Genomic DNA, 21,559 nt, shown 5'->3' on the forward strand with positions numbered 1-21,559 from the left:
ACTCGAGGCCGGGGAAGTGAGACTGAGGCAGCGTGGGAAATATAGAGGAGGAGGAGGAGGAGGAGGAGGAGGAGGAGGAGGAAAAAATAAAACACAAGAGAAGGAACATAGATTGTGACATGGCTTAAATAGACAGATAGCTTTGATAGGCAGGAGAAAAACAGGAGAGTTGCTCCAGGTCCCGCCCCTGAACTCCACTTTAAAGTTAGCATTTCTGCTCATTTGATTTCTCCAAAGACATGTATTATTTGCACATGTATGTAATCTGTACATAACCAAGTGCCTACTATTAGCACAATAACTGTATTCCAGTTAAGAATGTGGAAATACTGTTGTGTATATTTACGTTTTTACATCTAAGGTCCACAACGTGGTTTCCTCACAAATTACTATTAAAGAACTTAGTCATTGTAGTTCACCAATTGTGCTATAAACTACAGCAATACATTACTCCAATAGTAATTCGCAGTTCTGGCTTAATTTTAATTGATTAAATCATGAATGTTTACTCTCTGTAAAAGTGCACCTTGTTTCAAACAAAAAAAACACAGACAATTTAAGAAATGATGATTTTTAACTAGTTTTATTATGTAGCACACATGGATAAGCAAAGACAACACATAATAGATATTCTAAATCTAATAGCTATAGGCAACTCTTGATAGGTTAAGAATGATATATTTACCCTTGTGAAGCTTGAAGAAAGGTTTTAAGAACAGGAATGTTTCAAAGTTTTGCAACTCCAGTTGTAAAAAAAGAGTCCATTAATGTGCAAAACTTGATTGAAGAGTCCTGGAGTTTCGTTGCAAATTGTTAGATTTCCAAGAACAATGTGTGAAGTTTCTTTTAAAATCCCACGTAGAAAGTAAATTGCAGTTAATCCTCTTCAAAGATATTGTCTTTTGGTTGCAGTTCAATTCAAAGTTTAGTTGGAAGGCAGATCGAAGTTCTTAAGTTGAAGAAGGTTTTCTCCAACCAGGCATCTTCTGTAGCTTCCAGATATATAGATGATTCCTCAAGGAATAGGTCCAGAACAGATCCTGAATGGATGGAAAACTCAAGATCCAGAAATCATTCGATTTCCAGTCTTTTAAAATTGGCATGAGATCGGTGTTCTGAGACACCAGCCAATCATTTGGGATTGACCCAAAATATAACCTCATTGGCAGTTGTCCTTAGAAAAAGGCGTGTCCTTGATCTTCAAAGAATTGTTGTCCATGCCTTGGATAAGGCTGTCCATTAAATATCTTTTTAAAAGGTAACTTAAGAAAAGTCTCTTTTATTAATAATTCCACTGTGCTCCTTCCTGTCTCTATAAAACCTTCATATTCATGTTGCCCTGTGGCAAAGTGCCCGCTCCTGTGTGTATTTTGTGTTGTATGTTGTGTGTTAATGTTGGTGTATAATCATTGGTACACGGGATATAAATGGGTCTGTAACACAAGTGTTTAAAATGTGTATTTGTAAGTAGGCACGAGGATTGCACAGCACTTCACGTGCAAGTAAAAAGTAATAATATGTGAGCACGGGGAATTGCACTTTATTAATTAACATGCAGTTGTACCGCGACTCCAATTGAATGATTGATTAGCAATCGAGTCTCGGTACAGCTGCATAAAAGCAGCATGTTTTCACTCACTCTGGGTTGTGTGAAATGCTGCCAATGGTGCGGCTATCAGCAGACGTGCTGACAGCTCCCATACTGACACCTTCAGCCGGGGCAAGTCCAGCAGTGGAAATGCTGCTGGGGTTGGTGGTCTCCAGACCTCCCCCAAGATCTCCGGAAGCGAAACTGCTGCGGGGGAAGGTGGTTTCCTGACCTCTCCCCCCTTTATAACCAGTAGCTCCCTCTGGGGGGACTCCAGCCCCCAGAACTCCTGCAACGAAACTGCTGCGGGAAAGATGGTTTCCTGACCTCTCCCCCCTTTTTCATAGCCAGCAGCTCCCTCTGATGGGGCTCCAGCCATACTGACCCCAACGGCCAAGCAGAGCTGACTGCGACCTCTGGCGAAGCAGTTGCAGTGACCCCAGGAGATGCGGAGTGGCTGGCAACCCCAGGCGATGAGGAGCTGCTGGCAACCCCAGGCGATGAGGAGCTGCTGGCAACCCCAGGCGATGCCAGGCAGGCATCTTTGGGCGAAGCGAGGCAGGCATCCTTGGGCGAAGCGAGGCAGGCATCCTTGAGGAAGGCATCCTTGGGAGAAGTGAGGCAGGCATCCTTGGGCGAAGCAAGAAAGGGAGTCAGGACAAGCTGGGGTGCGAGTGTTGGCCCTCTTCTCGGCCACTGCGACCGGGAAGTTCTTCCCCGTTGCTGCTGAGGACCGCCAGCATCTATTCCTGGTCCTTCTGGTGAAGGGAGAGGCAGCTCCTGCTCCTCTCCCCCTGATGGTGATGGAGGCAGAGGCAGCTCCAGCTCCTCTCCTCGTGATGGTAGGGGAAGTGATACCAGCAGGCCTTCATCCTCTGCTGGTGGGGGAAGTGATACCAGCAGGTATTCATCCTCTGCTGGAGGAAATGGACGCAGCAGGCATTTACCCTCTGCTGGTGGAGGTGGCAGAGGCAGCTCTTGCTGCTCTGCTCCTGCCGATGGAGGTGGCGGAGGCGTGTAGTCTCCTGGTGGCGGAGGTGGGAGCGGCATGTAGTCTCCTGGCAGCGGAGGTGGGAGCGGCGTGTAGTCTCCCCTTATTACAAGCGACTGGTGCGGCTCTCCCTCACTTGCAGGGGACAGATGCGGCTCTCCCTCACTTGCAGGGGAAGGTTGTGGAGGCAGAGGAAACACCTGCTCCTCTCCTCCAGGTGGTGACAGTAGGGGAAGTGATACCAGCAGGCACTCACCCTCTGCTGGTGGAGATGGGGAGAGCTGGCATTCTTCCTCTGCTGGTGGAGATGGGGTCAGCAGGCATTCTTTCTCTGCTGGCGGAGGTGGCAACAGCAATCCCTCGGGCTTTGGTTTCCCGCAGTCCCCCCGTCTGGGCGCTGGACGCTCACGGTCCCCCCGTCTGGGCGCTGGACGCACAGGCTCCTCCCACACAGGCATTACTTCTGTCTCTGCATATTGCATGGGTCAGATGGCCAACATGTGCCCATATGCCCCACAGCTGGGGCACAACTCCACTACGAGGTTCTTTAAAAAAACCTCCCAACTGTCATCCCCGACCTCCTCCTGCTGTTGCTGCTGCAGCTTTCTTCTCCCACTCCTTCTCCTCACCTTCCTCCCAATTGAATGATTGATTAGCAATCGAGTCTCATACAGCTGCATAAAAGCTGTATGTTTTCTCAGGGTTGTGTGTTCGGTGAGTGGAGAACGGGATTGGAGATGGAGGAAATTATAATAATAATAATAATAATAATAATAATAATAATAATAATAGTTACAATAGAAGCTCACCGTGTTTTGTCTGTACAGTCTTTTTTGTTTGTCTCTTTAATTTGGTGAAAGTGCCGTGTCCTGTGTCTTGTTTATTTTACAACCTTTTATTTTCTGTCTGTCTGTGCACTATTAAATGCTGAGCGAGACCATTCGTTCAGCTTCACCAAACTCCATCTCTGTTGTTTATTTCCTGTTTCTGGTCTGACGTCACCCACTGCAGCCGTCTTTGTGACATGCCCACAAAAAGATGAATAACTCCATACCTTATTATACATGGCTCCTCAGAGCCTGAGTAACACAAATTATATTTGGTTATAAAGTACTATTTGTTCATTTTAAATTGTAACTTATTCTTTACAGATTTAACCATGTATATGCCAAATGTCATTGTAAGGAACAAAACAAATAATATCCTTAATATCATACCGACAGTTATCAAAATAGAATTTGACATACAACAATCATCACAATGTGTATAGTGTTTGGTATTGTTAGTTTAAGAAATCTATGAACAAAATGTTAGTGTCAATCTTGTATTTAGAAAGTTTTAGGAAAACTATGTATACTCATCTAAACATTTTTTAAGTTTGCTGTCTTATCCACTTAGAGTTACTCATAAATTTCAATAGACATTTTAACACCTGGGCTAGAGACAGCCATTTTAGCAGAGTCTGACCATTTAGAAAAACAGACACACTTTCTTGAGCCACTTGACCTGGCATCCTTATCTAATCAACACAATCTTGTTCATTTCTTCCTGGCCCTGGCTAGCAGATCTGCAGACTGCTTTCTCAGTTTCTTTTGAAGCTTGCATTTTAAGTTGGGTGAGGTGAGATGAGAGATTAACTCAGCACATACAAGAAAAATATAGAATTATATTAGAATACATAAATTTCCCTCACAATACACTGTGAGCCTCCTCACTGGCCCTGGCTGCTTTGTGCTTCACACAGGCTTGCTTCAGCATGCTGCCTTTCTGACTGATCCTGACTTCCTCCTTCACATTGTCTGTGGTAAACACCTCAATACATTAAACTGAAAACAAAAGTTAATCAAATGAAATGTCTGAAATTCTCTGAACCTTGCTTATGAATTTTAGTGCGCAGACAGAGAACCCAGGCCTCCAGAGAAAGGTGAAAGGCAGTAATGAGAGGCTAGTGAGTTAACCCTCTGCAGGGCTTTCATTAGGCGCACTAACAGGAGCCATGACTGAGACAAAATAACTCATTCTTGTTGTCAGAATTGCTTATATTTTTAGGTTCTAATAGGAGCTTTAATAGGATCAATGGAAGGGAGAGGGCCCTCCACAGATATGCAAGCTCCAGATCACGGAGTGGTAATTCGGCTCAAGGCCCTGTTTCTTATAAGAACATAAGAAAGTTTACAAACGAGAGGAGGCCATTCGGCCCATCTTGCTCGTTTGGTTGTTAGTAGCTTATTGATCCCAAAATCTCATCAAGCAGCTTCTTGAAGGATCCCAGGGTGTCAGCTTCAACAACATTACTGGGGAGTTGATTCCAGACCCTCACAATTCTCTGTGTAAAAAAGTGCCTCCTATTTTCTGTTCTGAATGCCCCTTTTTCTAAACTCCATTTGTGACCCCTGGTCCTTGTTTCTTTTTTCAGGCTGAAAAAGTCCCTTGGGTCGACACTGTCAATACCTTTTAGAATTTTGAATGCTTGAATTAGGTCGCCACGTAGTCTTCTTTGTTCAAGACTGAACAGATTCAATTCTTTTAGCCTGTCTGCATATGACATGCCTTTTAAGCCCGGAATAATTCTGGTCGCTCTTCTTTGCACTCTTTCTAGAGCAGCAATATCTTTTTTATAGCGAGGTGACCAGAACTGAACACAATATTCAAGATGAGGTCTTACTAGTGCATTGTACAGTTTTAACATTACTTCCCTTGATTTAAATTCAACACTTTTCACAGTGTATCCGAGCATCTTGTTATCCTTTTTTATAGCTTCCCCACATTGTCTAGATGAAGACATTTCTGAGTCAACAAAAACTCCTAGGTCTTTTTCATAGATTCCTTCTCCAATTTCAATATCTCCCATATGATATTTATAATGTACATTTTTATTTCCTGCGTGCAGTACCTTACACTTTTCTCTATTAAATGTCATTTGCCATGTGTCTGCCCAGTTCTGAATCTTGTCTAGATCATTTTGAATGACCTTTGCTGCTGCAACAGTGTTTGCCACTCCTCCTACTTTTGTGTCGTCTGCAAATTTAACAAGTTTGCTTACTATACCAGAATCTAAATCATTAATGTAGATTAGGAATAGCAGAGGACCTAATACTGATCCCTGTGGTACACCGCTGGTTACCACACTCCATTCTGAGGTTTTTCCTCTAATCAGTACTTTCTGTTTTCTACATGTTAACCACTCCCTAATCCATGTACATGTGTTTCCTTGAATTCCAATTGCGTTCAGTTTGAGAATTAATCTTTTGTGCGGGACTTTGTCAAAAGCTTTCTGGAAATCTAAATAAACCATGTCATATGCTTTGCAATTATCCATTATCGATGTTGCATCCTCAAAAAAATCAAGCAAGTTAGTTAGACACGATCTCCCTTTCCTAAAACCATGTTGACTGTCTCCCAGTACCCTGTTACCATATAGGTAATTTTCCATTGTGGATCGTATTATAGTTTCCATAAGTTTGCATATCAAGAGGGCCCTTTGTATGCACAGCATCCACGCTGCATTCTTTTTAAACAGGGGTAGACGGGCCAGTCGCAGCGCAATCATACCGCAATTTGCATTTTCGTTGCGACAGTTAAAGCAGGCTAATCATTTTGGCTTATGTACTAAGAGAAAATATGTTAATCAATTGAGCTGCTAATTTAAATATTTGTTGCCTCTTAGCGAGATCTCTAGCAAGAGTTGCATCAATTTTTTTTCCGAATAAAATAGTAGGAGTTGTTTTATGGTGCTGCGGAGGGTGTCCAAACGCCACTCTTACCTGACAAAGTCTTTTTCGAGCAGAGACAAGATAATGCAGGGCGGACGATAGCTTGACCCATGCATGGATAGCATGGTTTATCTCTGGTGACAAACTCCAGGTTATCTTTTAAATTAGACAGCAGAAGTATGGGATCCATGAGAATTCGTTTGATAATAGACTGCCACTGCAACTCATGTCGTGTTTTTTTTTTTTTTCAATAGTTTTCTTGTTTTGTGAAATGAACTCAAGTGGATTTAATTATTAGATAATCAAACTAAAAATGACTGTGACGGGGAGCCTCGCCCCTATCTATATATAGTGCACTATTTTTTTTATTTATTTGTATATATATATATATATATATATATATATATATATATATATATATATATTATATATATATATATATATATATATTGTAAGGTAGCAGGGAGGGGGTTAAAATCCTTCCCTGCTAAAACTTGTGAGAATGCATATTTGGGTTTAATTGCTTAATTGTTTAGTAATCCCCTGCACCTGGTGGTAGTTGTAAAAAATTAACGGTGGTTTGTTTTGTTTAATTTATTTGATTGGTGTTTATTAAAAGTGCGCGTCAGCGCTAAGAAATTCCATTTCTGTGTCCGCTGGTCTATTTTAAGGGGCAGCGAACCGTCGTGAGTGCGAGGATCTTTTGATTTAAAAAAACATATATATATATATATATATATATATATATATATATATATATATATATATTATATATATATACTGACTGACGGAAAAGCCGGTCTAGTAAAGTGTAGCTGGTGTGGATGAGGTTGAATCCCCATCCCGCTAAAGCTCGTGGGAATGTGTCATTTGTTTAATAGGTAATTAAGGCTCCAGCCACAGATATAAAAGACCTGCTCCGGGCTCATTATTGGAAAAGAATGTTCGGAATAGACAACGAGAGTGGAGACAGGAGGTAAAGAGAAATAACTGAAAATATAACAATTGCTAAGCATGTTGGGTATTTGTTTGGCCAACGCACCTTTTGTTTTGTGTCTTTTTGTTTTGTTTAAATCTTTTGTTTGAATATTATTTAATAAAATACTGAGCGCCACAGCGTCTCAGTTTAGCCGGCAGTTACCTGTGTTTTGGTTTCATTTCTCTGGTCTGACGTCACCCTGGCAGCATCCTGTTCACAATGATACAGACTGTTTCTGCGGTAGACTGAAAACCGCACCATTCACTGTGCAACTGGCTGAAATGTTCTGAATTGTGTCTGTGTCTTCTGGTTTTCTCAACCCCCACCACTCTATGGGAAGCACTGTACGGTCTCACCAACAACCGCTACTTTCATGTCATGACATTCTCATTTCTGTGTTTAAAAAAAAAAAACGTTCTCACTTTCTCAACATTTTTTCACCTTTTTCTTTGACTTCTACACTCCTGTTACATTAGTAATTGTCCTCGCTCTGTGCACAAATTCTTAAGTAGGCTACAGTGTAGAACTACAAAATAACAGAAATCAGTCATTTTAATCAAATTAAATAAAAAGATACACAGAAATAACGTATATTTACCAAAAAATCCAGTATTTACTAAAGTATAAGTTATATCATTTCTAATCGATACTTTTTACAAATGCTGATAGCTATTTGTGATTTCATCTACTGATATTACTGAACAAAACATTAAACTAGTGATGTAAACACATGTCTTAAAAGAGTGGATGTTTTTTATTGGTTTGTTACTATACACGTTAAGAAAACCAGGAAACTTTAAAAATGACACAATTCAGAACATTTCAGACAGCTGTGTTTTCAGTCTACCTCAGACATATTCTGTGCCAATCTGATTTTGCTTATCTATTAATTGTACCCACTCTGGTTAACTTCAAAAAACAAGAAAACTATGATGAAAAAAAACACCATGAAATGAGCTGCTCTCACACACTTTATCAATATGCACATTCCTTCTTGTTGCAATCACAGCGGTACAGCACAGGACAGTTAATAATAATAATAAAAATAATAATAATAATAATAATAATAATAATAATAATAATAATTATATAATACAGTTTTTAATACTGCCTTTGCTAATTGCCACAGTTTAAAACACTCTCTCAAAAGTTCTTAACAAATTGATGCAATTGTAAGTGCCGCAATTGTTGGCATTTAGTGCATCTCATTATAATATTTGAGAACCCTCGTTTGCACGATCTCCACCCCATTTTTGCGAATTTATGCAGGAACACCCATAATTACATATCGTAAAAAGCAGCTGCAATCATTTACCAAGGGGTCATGAGTGATGGTATACATAGGGTGCGAAGCAAGGTGTATATGTAGTGTGGGAGAAGTACAGGCGTGGAAAAGTGCAGAGCAGTTTAGAAGCAGTTTGAAAGCAAGTTGATAGCTGCAGCAGAAACAAGCCAGTAATATGTGACACCTGCATGATGTGGGAAATCCGAGAAAACCCAGCAGAGCTAAACCAAGTGTGCGTAAAGTGCCGCACGATCCAGGACTTGCATAAACTAGTAAGTATTTTAGAAATGGAGCTGGAAGAAATGAGACAGCAACAGGATCTTGAGGAGCTGGCATACCCACAATTCATGGAAGTCTGTACCACCCTGTCACAAAGACGGCTGTAGTGGGTGACGTCAGACCAGAAACCAGGAAATAAACAACAGAGAGGTGGAGTTTTGGGGAAGCTGAGCGCTTACTTGCGCTCAGCATTTAATGAATGAACAGAACAGTAAATAAAAAAGCTGTAACAAACAAAAACACAGGACACGGCACTTTCTCCAAATTAAAGAGACAAACAAAATGGACTACACAGACAAACACGGTGAGCTGATATTTTAACTATTAATTTATTATTATTATTATTATTATTATTATTATTATTACCTCCGTCTCCAATCCCGTTCTCCACTCACCGAACACACAACCTCGAGTGAGTGAAAACATGCTGATTTTATGCAGCTGTACCGTGACTCGATTGCTAAGCAATCATTCAATTGGAGTTGCGATACAATTGCACGTGAATTAATAAAGTGCAATTCCCTGTGCTCACATATTATTACATTTTACAGGACCCTATTAACAGTGGTGACCAGACAGCAAAAAGAAGGGAGGTCATGATTGTTGGGGACTCCATATTGAGAAACACAGCAAGTTCAGTTTGCAGTCTGGACCCCCTTACTACAACAGTGTGCTGCCTTCCGGGAGCTTCGGTCAAGCACATCACTGAGAACGTGGACAGGCTCCTAGAACGAACAGGAGATGACTCGGTAGTAGTTGTCCACATTGGTACAAACAACATTGGAAGAGACAGACCAAAATCCCTGCAAAACAAATTCAGAGAGCTAGGAAGGAAATTAAAAGACAAGATCAAAACTGTGGTATTTTCTGGGATATTGTCGGCACCTTCCATATGGACAGCTGGAAATAATTAATCTAAACGCATGGCTGAAGACATGGTGCACACGGGAATCGGAAGTAACATTGGACGCAGTAACCATTCTACAATGTCGTTCTTGATAGAGACAGTCCTACGGCCTGCACAACGACAAAAGGGAACCAATCTACTTGGAGAAAAGATCCTCGAGCAGGTTCAGAAGCATTTAAACTAGAAAGGAAGGGAGGAGAAATCAACAAAACAACAGAAGGGAGGCTGCATCAAAACAAGGACAACAACTCAGGTAAGATAACCATTAAATGTATTTATCTAAATGCTAGAAGTATCAGAAACAAAATTTTAGAACTTGAAGCTACTGAACTAACAAGTAATTATGATGTGATAGGTGTTACAGAAACTTGGTTGTCTGAGAGTGATGGGGACGAATATAATATTTGTGGGTATACACTGTGAGGGGAGGCATGCCTTGATTTAGTCTTTTCAAATAACAAAGACAGAATAACTAAAACAGAGATCAGAGAACCACTAGCAAACTTAGACCACAACATGGTCTCATATGAAGTGCTTTTTAAAACCCCAAAAGTAATGACTAAAGCTAAGGTTTACAATTTTAGAAAAGCAAACTATGAAGGTATGAAACAGAGACTAACAGAAGTAGATTGGAGTAAAATAGAGAAAACATCCACAGAAAAAGGATGGCTGTTCTTCAAAAATGTAGTACTAGAGGCGCAATACAATTACATCCCTAAAGTAGACAAATCTAAATGTAAAACTAAATTGCCAAAATGGTTTAATAGATCAATTAAAAAAAAAAATTCAGTGACAAAAGACACTTTACAGAGCGTTAAAAAGGGACCAAAAGCAAAGTATACAGAAAGAGTACACGGAACTGCAAACGCAAGTCAAAAAGGAAGTTAGAAAGGCCAAGAGAGAAATAGAAACGAACATTGCTAAGGGGGCTAAAACCAATTCCAAAATGTTTTTCCAATATTACAACAGCAAGAGAACATTCAAAGAGGAGGTTAAATGTCTAAGAGATACAAATGGCAAAATCATAGATGAAGAAAAAAAATAGCAAATATATTAAATGATTACTTTTCACAAGTTTTTACAAAGGAAGATACGGACAACATGTGCCACACTTGTCATCCAGTTCCTATCCAGTTGTAAATAACTTTAGCATAACCGAGGCAGAAGTGTTAAAGGGACTAGGTGCTCTTAAAATAAACAAATCCCCTGGGCCTGATGAGATCCTCCCAATAGTACTCAAAGAAATGAAAGAAGTTATTTACAAACAGCTAACCAAGATCATGCAAAAGTCTCTTGACACAGGGATTGTACCGACAGACTGGAAAATTGCAAACGTAATACCGATCCACAAAAAGGGAAACAAAACTGAATCAGGTAACTACAGACCAATAAGCCTGACTTCTATTATATGCAAACTTGGAAACTATAATACGATCCAAAATGGAAAATTACCTATATGGTAACAGTATCCTGGGAGACAGTCAACATGGTTTTAGGAAAGGGAGATCGTGTCTAACTAACCTGCTTGATTTTTTTGAGGATGCAACATCGATAATGGATAATTGCAAAGCATACGACATGGTTTATTTAGATTTCCAGAAAGCTTTTGACAAAGTCCCGCGTAAAAGATGAATTCCCAAACTGAACGCAGTAGGGATTCAAGGAAACACATGTAAGTGGATTAGGAGGGAGTGGTTAACGTGTAGAAAGCAGAAAGTACTGATTAGAGGAGAAACCTCAGAATGGAGTGTGGTAACCAGTGGAGTACCACAGGGATCAGTATTAGGTCCTCTGCTATTCCTAATCTACATTAATGATTTAGATTCTGGTATAGTAAGCAAACTTGTTAAATTCGCAGACGACACAAAAATAGGAGGAGTGGCAAACACTGTTGCAGCAGCAAAGGTCATTCAAAATGATCTATACAAGATTCAGAACTGGGCAGACACATGGCAAATGACATTTAATACAGAAAAGTGTAAGGTACTGCACGCAGGAAATAAAAATGTGCATTATAAATATCATATGGGAGATACTGAAATTGGAGAAGGAATCTATGAAAAAGACCTAGGAGTTTTTGTTGACTCAGAAATGTCTTCATCTAGACAATGTGGAGAAGCTATAAAAAAAGGCTAACAAGATGCTCGGATACATTGTGAAAAGTGTTGAATTTAAATCAAGGGAAGTAATGTTAAAACTGTACAATGCATTAGTAAGACCTGATCTTGAATATTGTGTTCAGTTCTGGTCATCTCGTTACAAAAAGGATATTGCTGCTCTAGAAAGAGTGCAAAGAAGAGCGACCAGAATTATTCCAGGTTTAAAAAGCATGTCATATGCAGACAGGCTAAAATAATTTAATCTATTCAGTCTTGAACGAAGAAGACTACGCGGCGACCTAATTCAAGCTTTCAGAATTCTAAAAGGTATTGACAATGTCGACCCAAGGGACTTTTTCGACCTGAAAAAAGAAACAAGGACCAGGGGTCACAAATGGAGATTAGACAAAGGGGCATTCAGAACAGAAAATAGGAGGCACTTTTTCACACAGAGAATTGCGAGGGTCTGGAACCAACTCCCCAGTAATGTTGTTGAAGCTGACACCCTGGGATCCTTCAAGAAGCTGCTTGATGAGATTCTGGGATCAATAAGCTACTAACAACCAAATGAGCAAGATAGGCCTAATGGATAGTAAAAGGAGAATTCATGATGATTACAATTTATTTATTTATTATTATTATTATTATTATTATTATTATTATTTTTATTATTTTCTCCCCAATTTAGTCCTGTCCAATTATTTTTGGGCTCAGCTCGCTCACTGCTACCACCCATGAGCTGACTCGGGAGGGGCAAAGATGAACACTCGCTGTCCTCCTGCAGACTCGCCATTCAGCCACCCAGAGCTACAGCGTCGGAGGACAATGCAGCTCTGGGCATCTTACAGGCAAGCCCACAGGTGCCCGGCCAGACCGCAGGGGTGGAGATTAGACAAAGGGGCATTCAGAACAGAAAATAGGAGGCACTTTTTTACAAAGAGAATTGTGAGGGTCTGGAATCAACTCCCCAGTAATGTTGTTGAAGCTGACACCCTGGGATCCTTCAAGAAGCTGCTTGATGAGATTCTGGGATCAATAAACTACTAACAACCAAACGAGCAAGATGGGCCAAATGGCCTCCTCGTCTGTAAACTGTCTTATGTTGTTATCTGTTCCTTCGTGTTTGGTTATTAGTAAGTATATATTCGTATGAGCTTAACATGCAGCCTACAGCACTCAGTATTCCCAGGTGGTCTCCCATCCAAGTACTAACCAAGCCCAACATTGCTTTGCTTAAGCATTGCATGGTAAGTTCAATTTGAAGAGCTTTTTGCCGTCGGAGACGTTGCCCCGGGGTCACTACAAGGAAGTAGCTGTTCTTGACCCCTATTAATTAGTGACCTGAAAGGACTTGTATTTATGTGGTGAATAATCGTGAGTTTTTGTTTTGTTCTGTCTATTGTTGTTTGTATTCACTAGATGACTAACACGTTCCGGAGCTGTCGCCAGAGGCCAGCACAAACCCAGGACTGCGCTTCACTTGGATCACTGTAAACTGTATTGTACCACAATCACTAATTTACGCACTGACCAGTCTTGTGTATGTGTTTTGTGTTTAATGTGGGGTGTGACGGGGAACTGCCCCGTCTATATGAATGTGTTTGAAACTGGCAGGGAGGGGGTTAAATTACTCCCTGCCAGGAAAACATGTGAGAATGTGGCTGGAGCTCTAATTGAATGATCAGTAATTATTGATTAATTGGGCTCCAGCCACAGGGGATAAAAGCCAGGGCAGAGGGCCTGGCTGGAGGTGTTTTTTTTTCTGTTTGGGAGTTTGCTTTGTGTTGGAGAGTTTTTGTGTTTAGAAGAAATGAGTGTCTTGTTTTAAAAGACTTGGATCCTGAGCTTTTATTTTGTAAGTTCACTTTGATTATTTGTCTTTGAACCTGTTTCTGTTGGCCCTTGTGCCCTTTTTGTTTTATTTTGTTCAATAAAGAATTTTATTTTTTTAGCCTTTACATTGTCTCTGAGCCTCAGCCCTCTGTCACACTTGGTGTCAGAAACGAGATAGCGCCACCTAGAGGCTCAGAGCAGTATTTTTTTTTGGAATTTTTGGGGAATTTTTGAAAAATTTTTGGGGGGGATTTTAGAGGTTCTTTTTGTTCATCGGAGAGCAGAATGGGGAAAAAGCAGAGGAAGCAGCAGCAGCCACCACCACCAAGCCCTGTGGGAGGACCCAGCGAGGTTGTTCCTGTGGTGCACCTGGTGCGGTAAGGAAGACCACCGGTGGAGGTCCTGTCCGGATGGACCACTAGCTGACTGGTGTGGGTGCTGTGAGCTGGATGGCCACAGCTGGGCAGGATGCCCCCACAACCCGGACCAGGAGCAGCTACCAACCCCGTCCTTGGCAGCCACCCCACCAACACCGCCTTCTGGTGTATCACGGGAGATCTGGGAGTGGTTGGTGCACCCCGGAGCGGACCCCTTCCACGACCTTCCCGTCGCCATCAATACGCTGTGGCATTGAGATGGGGAGAGGTGGGAGAGAGAGCATCACCCGGGGTCCCTCCAGGAAATATTCGCCATGGTCCTGGCATACCTGGCGATAGACATGGGGGAGATCCCCCACCTTAAAGAAATGGGGGTGGAGCTGCTGCCGCCGCTCCCAGAGCCCAGAGAGGGGGAGCCGCCGCTCCCAGAGCCCAGAGAGGGGGGACCCCGAACGTCCACAGCCCGAGAGGGAGGAGCCCAAGCGGGAGGAATCGGTGCATCCACGGCCCGAGCGGGAGGAGTCGCTGTGCAGGCATCCTTGGGCAGTGCTGTGCCTCTTATCCGACGGGCAGCTTGTCTCCGCACGCCCCTCAGCAGCCGGTACAGAGGCTGGGAGGGACCTCCAGCATCTTCTGCTGGTGGTGGAGGGAGAGACAGCTCTGGCTCCCCCCCCCCCCCCCCCCCCCCTGCTGGCGGTGGAGGGAGAGGCAGCTCTGCTGTTCTAGTCTGCTCTTCTCTGCTGCTCTGTTCTGCTCAGCTCTAGTCTGTTCTGCTGTTCTGCGCTATTCTATTATATTCTGCTCTGTTCAATTTTGCTCTACTCTGCTGTTCTGCTCTGTTATGTTCTATTCTTCTTTGCTCTGTTCTGTTCTGAGCTGCTCTGTTCTGCTTTATTCTATTTTGCGCTATTATATTATATTCTGCTCTGCGGTGCTCTGCTCTATTCTGTTCTGCTCTGCTCTTTTCTGCTTTATTCTGTTCTGCTCTTCTCTATTCTATTGTTCTAGTCTGCTCTTTTCTGTTTTGTGCTGCTCTGTTTTGCTCTGCTCTTATTTTTGGCTCTGTTCTGCACAATTCTATTTTGCTCTGATCTGCTCTGCTGTATTCTAGTCTGTTCTATTTTGTTCTGCTTTATTCCATTCTGCGCTATTTTATATTCTGTTCTGCACTGCTCTGCTCTATTCTATTTTGATGATCTGCTCTATTCTGCTATGCTCTACTCTGTTCTATTCTGCGCTGCTCTGTTCTGTTTTATTCTATTCTGCGCTATTCTGTTATATTCTGCTATGCTCTACTCTATTCTGTTCTGCTTTATTCTGTTCTGCTCCTCTATTCAATTTTGTTCTGCGCTGCTCTGCTCTACTCTGCGCTATTATATTCTGCTCTGCGCTGCTCTGCTCTATTCTAGTCTGATGCTCTGCTCTATTCTGCTGTTCTGCTTTATTCTGTTCTTCTCTATTCAGTTTTGTTCTGCTCTGCGCTATTCTATTATATTCTGCTCTCTTCTGTTCTGCTCAGATCTGCTCTTCTCTATTCTGTTCTGCTCTAGTCTGTTCTGCTGCTCTTCTCTATTTGTGGCTCTACTCTGTTCTGCGCTATTATATTCTGCTCTGTTCAATTTCGCTCTGTTCTGCTTTATTCTATTCCGCTTTGCTCTGTTCTACTCTACTCTACTCTACTCTATTCTGTTCTGCTCTGTTCTGCTTTATTCTATTCTGCTCTGCTCTATTCTAGTCTGTTCTATTTTGCTCTACTCTGTTGTTCTATTCTGCTTTGTTCTGCTCTATTCTAGTCTGCTCTGTTCAATTTTGCTCTACTCTGTTCTGCTTTATTCTATTCTGCGCTATTCTATTATATTTTGCTCTGCTCTATTCTATTCTGCTGCTCTGTTCTGCTTTATTCTGTTTTTCTCTATTCAATTTTGTTCTGCTCTATTCTATTATATTCTGCTCTGTTCAATTTCGTTCTGCTCTGTTCTGCTTTATTCTGTTCTGCTCTTCTCTATTCTATTCTGCTATGCTGTATTCTATTCTGCTCTGTTCTGCTTTATTCTATTCTGCGCTATTCTATGTTCTGTTCTGTTTGCTCTGCTCAGATCTGCTCTGCGCTGCTCTATTCTATTCTGCTATGCTCTATTCCATTCTGTTCTGCTCCGCTCTGTTCTGCTCTACTCTGTGCTATTCTAATATGTTCTGCTCTGTTCTATTCTGCTGTTCTGCTCTATTATGCTTTGCTCTATTCCAGTCTGCTCTTTTCTGTTCTGCTCTGTTCTGTGCTATTCTATTATGTTCTGCTCTGTTCTAATCTGTTCTGCTTTATTCTATTCTGCTCATGTTCTATTCTGCTTTGCTCTGTTCTGCTCTACTCTGCGCTATTACATTTTGCTCTGCTCTGTTCTATTTTGCTTTATTCTATTCTGCTCTGTTATGTTCTATTCTGCTTTGCTCTGTTCTGCTGTACTCTACCCTGCACTATTCTATTCTGCTGATCTGCTCTGCTCCTTTTTATTCTACTCTATTCTAGTCCCCCCCTTTTCTATTTTGCTCTACTTTGCTCTGTACTCTATTCTGTTCTGCTCTGATCTGTTCTTCTCTGCTCTATCATGTTCTGCTCTTCTCTAGTCTATTCTGCTCTATTCTATTTTGCTCTGCTCTATTCTGTTCTCTTCTCTCCTCCTGAACAACCACCCAGTGTGTAGAGAGCTGTCTGTTTTTATTTACTATGGCTGAGGGTTTAACTATCAATTATCTCATTACCCCTCAGCCACAATCTGCACAAGTTTTTAATTAGTAACTGGCAGAGAACGGGCTGCCAAACTCTCCTCTGGCAGAACACATTTAAACAAAACAACAACGTACGGTCTTCGCGATCATATATAAATACAACAAATAAATTGTAACACAAATACAAAATAACGCAAATGAGACACAGGGGCGGAGGGGGAGACCCTGTTCTAAAAATAAACAATCATGTACAGGGCTCCTCGCTGCATTACAGATCATATTTTATGATAAGAATTAAGGCTAACACATATGATGGATTATATGAAAGGAGGGAGGTCAATTTGTCTTTTTTTCCCCAATTAAAATGTGTTAAATACATTAGTTGCCTTGTGAAGATTAACTAGTCTGCTTTCAAGATTAAGATGTTAGGGACATGCTTTTAAAAAAAAACACATGGTTGTGAAGTGAAATGCAACTGTCTAAAAATCATGGGCTATATTGATTAGGCATGTTGATCTGTTAAACACTGTGCTTCAGTCCTGTGGTTATTTTTAGTCGTTTATTCATAAATCGTGTAGATCTGTCAGCACCCGCTGAAGTCTACTCTACATTTTAGATGTGGCTACCCAAAATGAGTCCAGATTATTTTTGTTTTAAAAAATAAGTTTATTTGTGAGCTTTATTTGTGCCACAGTGTATTGTCTGTAGCCAGATTCCTCTTCCCCAAACTAAAATGAATTAAAAACAATCACAATGTTTTCTTTTGTCTTCAGTTTAATATATTGAGGTGTTCCACAGACAATGTGAAGGAGGAAGTCAGGATCAGTCAGAAAGGCAGCATGCTGAAGCAAGCCTGTGTGAAGCACAAAGCAGCGAGGGCCAGTGAGGAGCCTCACAGTGTATTTCCACATTCTTAACTGGAATACAGGTTTATTGTGCTTGTAACAAGATATGAACACGGCTGCTTCCTTGCACACTGCAGTAATGTGGCCGGCAGGACTGTGTAATAACAAAATGTACATTTCTGGGAAATGGTTGACTTAAAATAAATCCAAACAAAGTGCAGTGTAATAATGAAAATGATAATGGTGGAGTTGAAATAAAAGATCACAAATGAAACTTGAAGGGCCTTGTAACAGGGCGAGCAGCCCTGCTCAGTTTGTTTATTTTTACAACGGGGGTCTCCCCCTCTGCCCCTATGTTATTTTGTGTTTGTGTGTGTGTATATATATATAACGGCAAAAGCCGAGTGGTTTGTTTATCATGATTTAGTTATTGTATATATGAGGGCGGAACATCGTTTTTTTGTTATTGTATTTGACGGCGACAGCTGTGTGTTTGTTTTTAAAAACCTTGTGGTAATGTGTGGCTGTTGGCTAGTGTGTTGTTAAACTAGCTGGCAGTCACACAATTAATAAACTTGCAGATTGTGGCCGAGGGGTAATAGAATAATTACGAACTAGTTAAACCCCTCGGCCACGGTATTTAACCCGGCAGCTCTCGCCGCTCTGGTGGGGTGAGCGAGAGGAATGAAATATATATAAAATAAAAAGGAACGGTGAAAGAGATTTGTCCAGCCTCAACTGGAGTCGATTATTTTGTTTACATTTTTTATGTGTGCTCTGAGCGTTTGTTTGAGTTTAAATATTTGTTCTACTCTGTTCTGCTATACTCTGATCTGCTCGGTTCTGCTGTACTCTGCGCTATTCTATTATGTTCTGTTTGCTCTGCTCTGATCTGCTCTTCTCTGCTTGGTTCTGCTCTACTCTGCGCTATTATATTCTGCTGCTCTGTTCTATTCTGATCTACTCTGCTCTCTTCTGTTCTGTTTTGCTCTGCTCTTATTTTCTGTTCTGCGCTATTCTATTCTGCTCTGTTATGTTCTATTCTGGTCTGCTTTGTTCTGCTCTGTTCAATTTTGCTCTACTCTGCTGTTCTGCTTTGCTCTATTCTGCTGTACTCTACTCCGCGCTATTATATTCTGATCTGTTTTGCTCTGCTCTTCTGCTGCTCTGCTCCTTTCTATTCTGCTCTGTTCCATTTTGCTCTGCTTTGCTCTCTTCTGTTCTGCTGTACTCTGCGCTATTCTGCTCTGTTTTGATCTGTTCTGCTCTAATCTATTCTGATGCTCTGCTCTTCTCCGATCTGTTCTATTTTGCTGTGTTCTGTTATGTTCTATTCTGCTTCGCTCTGTTCTGCTGTACTCTACTCTACACTATTCTATTATATTCTGCTCAATTCTATTCTGCTGTATTCTGCTCTGTTTTGCTCTATTCTGTTCTGCTCCGCTCCTTTCTATTCTGGTCCCCCCTTTTCTATTTTGCATGCAGATATATTGGTTTGCACCAGTGCTTAATTTGTAAAGAAAGAGGTGCCGGGGTGCAATAATATTAATTAATAATGACAATAATACCGTCCTTAAGAACCGCACATTCAAAATCATAACACGTTTATTTGAAAGAGTATTGTAGATGTTTAAGTGTTAGATGTTTACATTCACGTATTCTGCACTATTAGCAGTAGATGTAGTGTATGCAACAGAAGCCACTGGTAGATTACAACAATGATTAATTAAACTTAGGCTAGGTACAGTAGTTGTTATCTTAGTATGTTTATATTCTCTATTAATTAAATTATATTCATTGAAAAATGCAAGAGAGAACCATATCGTTATTATTTTATTGTTTTGGTTTAATATAATATAGCAGGCTAATATTCTTATTGAAGTAGGCTACAATATATATTTTTTCATTGTTTTGGTTTAATATAATTTAGCAGGCTAATATTCTTATTGAAGTAGGCTACAATATATATTTTTTCAATATATATTTTTTCAAAAGTTGTCATTCGTTGTTGAAATTAATGTTCAGCTTTCATATGTTGTTGTGTATTACTAAGTTAATCAAACCAAGTAGTGTAAGAAATTGCTTGTATCGTTCATGACGTTTCTCAAATCAATTAAGTTATTTGTGTATAAAAAACGACAACAGAGTTGCAGCCAGTGTCATCTTACTTAAAGGCACTCGAGCTGAAATCGCAAAGTAATTTAAAGTAGGCTACATAAGTGCAGCGGACTGTCTCTCTTTAGCACACATGCAAGAACTTGCAGACTTCATACAACTGTGTTGAGAATTTAAAAATAAAGCATTTTAGAAGGTTTTTAACTAGAGGTACCGGGAATATGACTCTGCATGCTCAGAGGTTCTGGGGCTGCGCCCCGGCACAAATTAAGCACTGGTTTGCAAGTGGAAGCAATACATTTGTGGAAATTATTGCACATATGACAACTGAAGTCAAACCACGAGCCTTGAAAATTCCAAATATTTAATTATTGTTAATTTTAAAATAGCACAAACGATAAAAAAAACACCTTTCTGCATTCTTTCTTCTATTAGTTAGTAGTTGGTTCCATTACTTATTGTTAGGAATCTTCGTTTTATTAAGAAGTTATGTCGGCACAAAACAAACCTAAAGGGACATGATGTCAGCAAAAATAAAACCTAAAAATGAAGAGCGTAAAAAAACAAGTTTTAAACAACTTCCGATTTTGCCTCGTCCACTTCCGGTTTGACGAACACACATCCGAATTCACAAACCTCTAGCATGGGCACGAATACAGACACAGAGGCAGATACAGACAATGGCTGTATGAACCAGCCCTACTATATTCAGGGCTGTGGTCTTTCATTTCCATGTACTCGTGGCACCGGCTTAATTCAGTTTCTGCAGGAGTGTCACTGGATACGTGTTTCTTGTTGTTTGTATATTAATGGTACAATCAGAAATATATATATATAATTAAACAAACAGCATTTATTTAATTTAACAACAGGTTTATAGAATAGTGTAAACATTATGCATGGACAAATGTGATCGCAAATTTAGGTTTTTCCAAAGCTGGTAAAGGATTTACTCACGAGTAAGAGCAATACATGTGCTATAAGAGTTACTGTATCGTATTTACAGCTTATCTACTCAAACAAAAATGTCCTAAAAGGCCCCCATAAATTATGCTATCACGCGATTTATATATTTTATTATGTATGTCAGGAATGGGTGTCAGCTTCAACAACATTCTGGGGAGTTGATTCCAGACCCTTATTATTATCTATTATTATTATTATTATTATTATTCTATTCTGAATGCCCCTTTGTCTAATCTCCATTTGTGACCCCTGGTCCTTGTTTCTTTTTTCAGGGACAAAAAAGTCCCTTGGGTCGACATTGTCAATACCTTTTAGAATTATTAATGCTTGAATAAGGTAACGTAGTCTTCTTTGTTCAAGACTGAACAGATATTTTACCAATATTTATTTTTAATCTTAAATACAAGTTTCGTACTTAATATCTTTATTTACTAAAATACTATGCATTGTAAAAGGCCCCCATAAATATCCTAATCAGATATTACAATTTTTTTATATTTTATTATGTATGTAAAAGCTTATGGGCCTCCGTATTTTAGTCATTGTTATTATTATTCTTAATTAGATTTGTATTTTATTATATAGTTTATTATTTAAAATTTGCTGTATTTTTTATATATATATATATATATATTATTATTATTATTATGATTACTGGAAATATTACTTATTGCCTTTCTTTTGAGGTTTAATTTCTGATTTTTTTCTAAAAGTAGATGCGCTTTACACATAGGGGTTAAAACTAAGATAGGCCAGTCATGGTGCAAACAACAACAGTTTATTTTCATTAAGATATTTGCAAAGTGCACATTTGTCATATGGAAATATCTACTTAAAAGTTTGAAATATGTTTAATTT

The sequence above is a fragment of the Polyodon spathula genome, chromosome 44 (assembly GCF_017654505.1).
Source record: "Polyodon spathula isolate WHYD16114869_AA chromosome 44, ASM1765450v1, whole genome shotgun sequence".
Taxonomy (NCBI): domain Eukaryota; kingdom Metazoa; phylum Chordata; class Actinopteri; order Acipenseriformes; family Polyodontidae; genus Polyodon; species Polyodon spathula.